Raw genomic sequence first — 7,864 nt, 5'->3', positions numbered from 1 at the left:
CCTGTGGCAAGGAAACTGCTTTCATTCCTGAGGTGGCACTTTGGCTCAGAACTGCCCTACCCCAAGGATTCAGGGATGTACAGCCCGAGTAGTTGAGATCAGCCCTTCTGGTTCTCTCATGGATGAAACCATCTGGGCAAAGAGCCGTTCTAAGCTGGGGACCATGGTGTCTTTCCCTAGTCTACACAGAAACAGCATTCTGAGGGAGAGGAGCTGCTGGCGTTTGGTAGCACAATCTCCTATTCTGAAGAGAAATATTTCGTTGTAAGCGGGTTGCATCAGCCTTGCCACCTTTTCTCAAATGGCTATAAAGGAGGGCAGTCATTTAGCAGACTTACTTGAGACCCTGCTTCCCAGGCTGGAAACTTTGCTTTCATTCTTTAGGTGGCACATTGGATCAAGAATGCACTACCCCAAGTATTCGGGGATTTGCAGCCCGATTAGTTGAGATCAGTCCTTCTGGCTCTTTCATGGATGAAACCAACTGGGCAAAGAGCCGTTCTAAGCTAGGGCCCATCGTGTCTTTCCCTAGTCAACACAGAAACCGCATTCTGACGGAGACGAGCTGCTGTCGTTTGATAGCGAAATCTCCTATTCTGAAGAGAAACATTTCGTTGTAAGCGGGTTGCATCACCCTTGTCCCATTTTCTCAACTGCATATAAAGAGGGCAGTCAGTAGGCATCAACCTTCAAGCCCACTCCAGTTTCATAGAGAAAACTCCAGGCCTTGGTGTGCTTTCCTGTTGCAAGGAAACTGCTTTCCTTCCTTAGGTGGCACTTTGACTCAGAACTGCCCTACCCCAAGGATTCTTGGATATGCAGCCCGATTAGTTGAGATCAGCCCTTCTGGTTCTCTCATGGATGAAAAAATCTGGGCAAGGAGCCGTTCTGAGCTGGGGACCAAGGTGTCTTTCCCTAGTCTACAGAGAAACAGCATTCTGAGGGAGACGAGCTGCTGGCGTTTGGTAGCACAATCTCCTATTCTGAAGAGAAACATTTCGTTGTAAGCGGGTTGCATCAGCCTTGCCACATTTTCTCAACTGGCTATAAAGGCGGGCAGGCATTTAGCAGACTTACTTGAGACCCTGCTTCCCAGGGTGTAAATTTGCTTTCATTCCTTAGGTGGCACATTGGCTCAGGAGTGCCTACCCCAAGGATTCAGGGATGTGCAGCCCGATTAGTTGAGATCAGCCCTTCTGGTTCTCTCATGGATGACATCATGTGGGCAAAGAGCCGTTCTAAGCTGGGGACCATGGTGTCTTTCCTTAGTCTACACAGGAACAGCACTCTGAAGGAGACGAGCTGCTGGCGTTTGGTAGCAAAATCTCCTATTCTGAAGAGAAACATTTCGATGTAAGCGGGTAGCATCAGCCTGGCCACATTTTTTCAACTAGTTATAAAGGAGGGCAGTCAGTTGGCAGACTTACTTGAGTCCCTGATTCCCAGAGTGGAAACTTTGCTTTCTTTCCTTAGGTTGCACTTCGGCTCAGAACTGCCCTACCCCAAGGATTCAGGGATGTGCAGCCCGATTAGTTGAGATCAGCCATTATGGCTCTTTCATGGATGAAACCAAGTGGACAAAGAGCCGTTCTAAGCTGGGGACCATCGTGTCTTTCCCTAGTCTACACAGAAATAGCACTCTGAGGGAAACGAGCTGCTGGCGTTTGGTAGCGAAATCTCCTATTCTGAAGAGAAAGATTTCGTTGTAAGCGGGTTGCATCAGCCTTGTCCCATTTTCTCAACTGGATATAAAGAGGGCAGTCAGTAGGCCTCACCCTTCGAGGCCACTCCAGTTTCATAGAGAAAACTCCAGGCCTTGGTGTGCTTTCCTGTGGTAAGGAAACTGCTTTCATTCCTTAGGTGGCACTTTGGCTCAGAACTGCCCTACCCCAAGGATTCAGGGGTGTGCAGCCTGCTTAGTTGAGATCAGCCCTGGCTCTTTCATGGATGAAATCAACTGGGAAAAGAGCTGTTCTAAGCTGGGAACCATGGTGTCTTTCCCTAGTCTACACAGAAACAGCACGCTGAGGGAGACTAGCTGCAAGCGTTTGGTAGCAAAATCTCCTATTCTGAAGAGAAACATTTCGTTGTAAGCGGGTTTCATCAACCTTGCCACATTTTCTCAACTGGCTATAAAGGCGGGCAGGCATTTTGCAAACTTACTTGAGACCCTGCTTCCCAGGCTGTAAATTTGCTTTCATTCCTTAGGTGGCACATTGGCTCAGGAGTGCCTACCCCAAGGATTCAGGGATGTGCAGCCCGATTAGTTGAGATCAGCCCTTCTGGTTCTCTCATGGATGACATCATGTGGGCAAAGAGCCGTTCTAAGCTGGGGACCATGGTGTCTTTCCTTAGTCTACACAGGAACAGCACTCTGAGGGAGACGAGTTGCTGGCGTTTGGTAGCAAAATCTCCTATTCTGAAGAGAAACATTTCGATGTAAGCGGGTAGCATCAGCCTGGCCACATTTTTTCAACTAGTTATAAAGGAGGGCAGTCAGTTGGCAGACTTACTTGAGTCCCTGATTCCCAGAGTGGAAACTTTGCTTTCTTTCCTTAGGTTGCACTTCGGCTCAGAACTGCCCTACCCCAAGGATTCAGGGATGTGCAGCCCGATTAGTTGAGATCAGCCATTATGGCTCTTTCATGGATGAAACCAAGTGGACAAAGAGCCGTTCTAAGCTGGGGACCATCGTGTCTTTCCCTAGTCTACACAGAAATAGCACTCTGAGGGAAACGAGCTGCTGGCGTTTGGTAGCGAAATCTCCTATTCTGAAGAGAAAGATTTCGTTGTAAGCGGGTTGCATCAGCCTTGTCCCATTTTCTCAACTGGATATAAAGAGGGCAGTCAGTAGGCCTCACCCTTCGAGGCCACTCCAGTTTCATAGAGAAAACTCCAGGCCTTGGTGTGCTTTCCTGTGGTAAGGAAACTGCTTTCATTCCTTAGGTGGCACTTTGGCTCAGAACTGCCCTACCCCAAGGATTCAGGGGTGTGCAGCCTGCTTAGTTGAGATCAGCCCTGGCTCTTTCATGGATGAAATCAACTGGGAAAAGAGCTGTTCTAAGCTGGGAACCATGGTGTCTTTCCCTAGTCTACACAGAAACAGCACGCTGAGGGAGACTAGCTGCAAGCGTTTGGTAGCAAAATCTCCTATTCTGAAGAGAAACATTTCGTTGTAAGCGGGTTTCATCAACCTTGCCACATTTTCTCAACTGGCTATAAAGGCGGGCAGGCATTTTGCAAACTTACTTGAGACCCTGCTTCCCAGGCTGTAAATTTGCTTTCATTCCTTAGGTGGCACATTGGCTCAGGAGTGCCTACCCCAAGGATTCAGGGATGTGCAGCCCGATTAGTTGAGATCAGCCCTTCTGGTTCTCTCATGGATGACATCATGTGGGCAAAGAGCCGTTCTAAGCTGGGGACCATGGTGTCTTTCCTTAGTCTACACAGGAACAGCACTCTGAGGGAGACGAGTTGCTGGCGTTTGGTAGCAAAATCTCCTATTCTGAAGAGAAACATTTCGATGTAAGCGGGTAGCATCAGCCTGGCCACATTTTTTCAACTAGTTATAAAGGAGGGCAGTCAGTTGGCAGACTTACTTGAGTCCCTGATTCCCAGAGTGGAAACTTTGCTTTCTTTCCTTAGGTTGCACTTCGGCTCAGAACTGCCCTACCCCAAGGATTCAGGGATGTGCAGCCCGATTAGTTGAGATCAGCCATTATGGCTCTTTCATGGATGAAACCAAGTGGACAAAGAGCCGTTCTAAGCTGGGGACCATCGTGTCTTTCCCTAGTCTACACAGAAATAGCACTCTGAGGGAAACGAGCTGCTGGCGTTTGGTAGCGAAATCTCCTATTCTGAAGAGAAAGATTTCGTTGTAAGCGGGTTGCATCAGCCTTGTCCCATTTTCTCAACTGGATATAAAGAGGGCAGTCAGTAGGCCTCACCCTTCGAGGCCACTCCAGTTTCATAGAGAAAACTCCAGGCCTTGGTGTGCTTTCCTGTGGTAAGGAAACTGCTTTCATTCCTTAGGTGGCACTTTGGCTCAGAACTGCCCTACCCCAAGGATTCAGGGGTGTGCAGCCTGCTTAGTTGAGATCAGCCCTGGCTCTTTCATGGATGAAATCAACTGGGAAAAGAGCTGTTCTAAGCTGGGAACCATGGTGTCTTTCCCTAGTCTACACAGAAACAGCACGCTGAGGGAGACTAGCTGCAAGCGTTTGGTAGCAAAATCTCCTATTCTGAAGAGAAACATTTCGTTGTAAGCGGGTTTCATCAACCTTGCCACATTTTCTCAACTGGCTATAAAGGCGGGCAGGCATTTTGCAAACTTACTTGAGACCCTGCTTCCCAGGCTGTAAATTTGCTTTCATTCCTTAGGTGGCACATTGGCTCAGGAGTGCCTTCCCCAAGGATTCAGGGATGTGCAGCCCGATTAGTTGAGATCAGCCCTTCTGGTTCTCTCATGGATGACATCATGTGGGCAAAGAGCCGTTCTAAGCTGGGGACCATGGTGTCTTTCCTTAGTCTACACAGGAACAGCACTCTGAGGGAGACGAGCTGCTGGCGTTAGGTAGCAAAATCTCCTATTCTGAAGAGAAACATTTCGATGTAAGCGGGTAGCATCAGCCTGGCCACATTTTTTCAACTAGTTATAAAGGAGGGCAGTCAGTTGGCAGACTTACTTGAGTCCCTGATTCCCAGAGTGGAAACTTTGCTTTCTTTCCTTAGGTTGCACTTCGGCTCAGAACTGCCCTACCCCAAGGATTCAGGGATGTGCAGCCCGATTAGTTGAGATCAGCCATTATGGCTCTTTCATGGATGAAACCAAGTGGACAAAGAGCCGTTCTAAGCTGGGGACCATCGTGTCTTTCCCTAGTCTACCCAGAAACAGCACTCTGAGGGAGACGAGGTGCTGGCGTTTGGTAGCACAACCTCCTATTCTGAAGAGAAAGATTTCGTTGTAAGCGGGTTGCTTCAGCCTTCCCACATTTCCTCACCTGGATATAAAGGAGGGCAGTCAGTAGGCCTCACCCTTGAAGCCCACTCCAATTTCATAGAGAAAACTCCAGGCCTCGGTGTGCTTTCCTGTGGCAGGAAATTTGCTTTCATTCCTTAGTTGGCCCTGTGGTTCAGAACAGACCTCCCAGAAGGATTCAGGTATGTGCAACCCAATTCGTTGTGATCAGCCCTTCTGGCTCTTTCATGGATGAAACCAACTGGGCAAAGAGCCATTCTAAGCTGGGGACCATGCTGTCTTTCCCTAGTCTACAGAGAAACAGCAGTCTGAGTGAGACGAGCTGCTGGCGTTTAGTAGCAAAATCTCCTATTCTGAAGAGAAACATTTCATTGTAAGCGGGTTGCATCAGCCTTGTCCCATTTTCTCAACTGGATATAAAGGAGGGAAGTCAGTAGGCCTCACCCTTCGAGCCCACTCCAGTTTCATAGAGAAAACTCCAGGCCTTGGTGTGCTTTCCTGTGGTAAGGAAACTGCTTTCATTCCTTAGGTGGCACTTTGGGTCAGAACTGCCCTTCCCCAAGGATTCTGGAATGTGCAGCCCGATTAGCTGAGATCAGCCCTGGCTCTTTCATGGATGAAACCAACTGGGCAAAGAGCCGTTCTAGGCTGGGGACCATCGTGCCTTTCCCTAGTCTACACAGAAACAGCACTCTGAGGGAGGGAAGCTGCTGTCGTGTGATTGCAAAATCTCCTATTCTGAAGAGAAACATTTCGTTGTAAGCGGGTTGCATCAGCCTTGCCACATTTTCTCAACTGGATATAAAGGAGGGCTGTCAGTAGGCGTCACCCTTCAAGCCCACTCCAATTTCATAGAGAAAACTCCAGGCCTCAGTGTGCTTTCCTGTGGCAAGGAAACTGCTTTCATTCCTGAGGTGGCACTTTGGCTCAGAACTGCCCTACCCCAAGGATTCAGGGATGTACAGCCCGAGTAGTTGAGATCAGCCCTTCTGGTTCTCTCATGGATGAAACCATCTGGGCAAAGAGCCGTTCTAAGCTGGGGACCATGGTGTCTTTCCCTAGTCTACACAGAAACAGCATTCTGAGGGAGAGGAGCTGCTGGCGTTTGGTAGCACAATCTCCTATTCTGAAGAGAAATATTTCGTTGTAAGCGGGTTGCATCAGCCTTGCCACCTTTTCTCAAATGGCTATAAAGGAGGGCAGTCATTTAGCAGACTTACTTGAGACCCTGCTTCCCAGGCTGGAAACTTTGCTTTCATTCTTTAGGTGGCACATTGGATCAAGAATGCACTACCCCAAGTATTCGGGGATTTGCAGCCCGATTAGTTGAGATCAGTCCTTCTGGCTCTTTCATGGATGAAACCAACTGGGCAAAGAGCCGTTCTAAGCTAGGGCCCATCGTGTCTTTCCCTAGTCAACACAGAAACCGCATTCTGACGGAGACGAGCTGCTGTCGTTTGATAGCGAAATCTCCTATTCTGAAGAGAAACATTTCGTTGTAAGCGGGTTGCATCACCCTTGTCCCATTTTCTCAACTGCATATAAAGAGGGCAGTCAGTAGGCATCAACCTTCAAGCCCACTCCAGTTTCATAGAGAAAACTCCAGGCCTTGGTGTGCTTTCCTGTTGCAAGGAAACTGCTTTCCTTCCTTAGGTGGCACTTTGACTCAGAACTGCCCTACCCCAAGGATTCTTGGATATGCAGCCCGATTAGTTGAGATCAGCCCTTCTGGTTCTCTCATGGATGAAAAAATCTGGGCAAGGAGCCGTTCTGAGCTGGGGACCAAGGTGTCTTTCCCTAGTCTACAGAGAAACAGCATTCTGAGGGAGACGAGCTGCTGGCGTTTGGTAGCACAATCTCCTATTCTGAAGAGAAACATTTCGTTGTAAGCGGGTTGCATCAGCCTTGCCACATTTTCTCAACTGGCTATAAAGGCGGGCAGGCATTTAGCAGACTTACTTGAGACCCTGCTTCCCAGGGTGTAAATTTGCTTTCATTCCTTAGGTGGCACATTGGCTCAGGAGTGCCTACCCCAAGGATTCAGGGATGTGCAGCCCGATTAGTTGAGATCAGCCCTTCTGGTTCTCTCATGGATGACATCATGTGGGCAAAGAGCCGTTCTAAGCTGGGTACCATGGTGTCTTTCCTTAGTCTACACCGGAACATCACTCTGAGGGAGACGAGCTGCTGGCGTTTGGTAGCAAAATCTCCTATTCTGAAGAGAAACATTTCGATGTAAGCGGGTAGCATCAGCCTGGCCACATTTTTTCAACTAGTTATAAAGGAGGGCAGTCAGTTGGCAGACTTACTTGAGTCCCTGATTCCCAGAGTGGAAACTTTGCTTTCTTTCCTTAGGTTGCACTTCGGCTCAGAACTGCCCTACCCCAAGGATTCAGGGATGTGCAGCCCGATTAGTTGAGATCAGCCATTATGGCTCTTTCATGGATGAAACCAAGTGGACAAAGAGCCGTTCTAAGCTGGGGACCATCGTGTCTTTCCCTAGTCTACCCAGAAACAGCACTCTGAGGGAGACGAGGTGCTGGCGTTTGGTAGCACAACCTCCTATTCTGAAGAGAAAGATTTCGTTGTAAGCGGGTTGCTTCAGCCTTCCCACATTTCCTCACCTGGATATAAAGGAGGGCAGTCAGTAGGCCTCACCCTTGAAGCCCACTCCAATTTCATAGAGAAAACTCCAGGCCTCGGTGTGCTTTCCTGTGGCAGGAAATTTGCTTTCATTCCTTAGTTGGCCCTGTGGTTCAGAACAGACCTCCCAGAAGGATTCAGGTATGTGCAACCCAATTCGTTGTGATCAGCCCTTCTGGCTCTTTCATGGATGAAACCAACTGGGCAAAGAGCCATTCTAAGCTGGGGACCATGCTGTCTTTC

Source organism: Balaenoptera physalus, assembly GCF_965194825.1.
Source record: "Balaenoptera physalus genome assembly, contig: HAP1_SCAFFOLD_75, whole genome shotgun sequence".
Classification (NCBI taxonomy): domain Eukaryota; kingdom Metazoa; phylum Chordata; class Mammalia; order Artiodactyla; family Balaenopteridae; genus Balaenoptera; species Balaenoptera physalus.
This window is presented reverse-complemented; position numbering follows the sequence as displayed.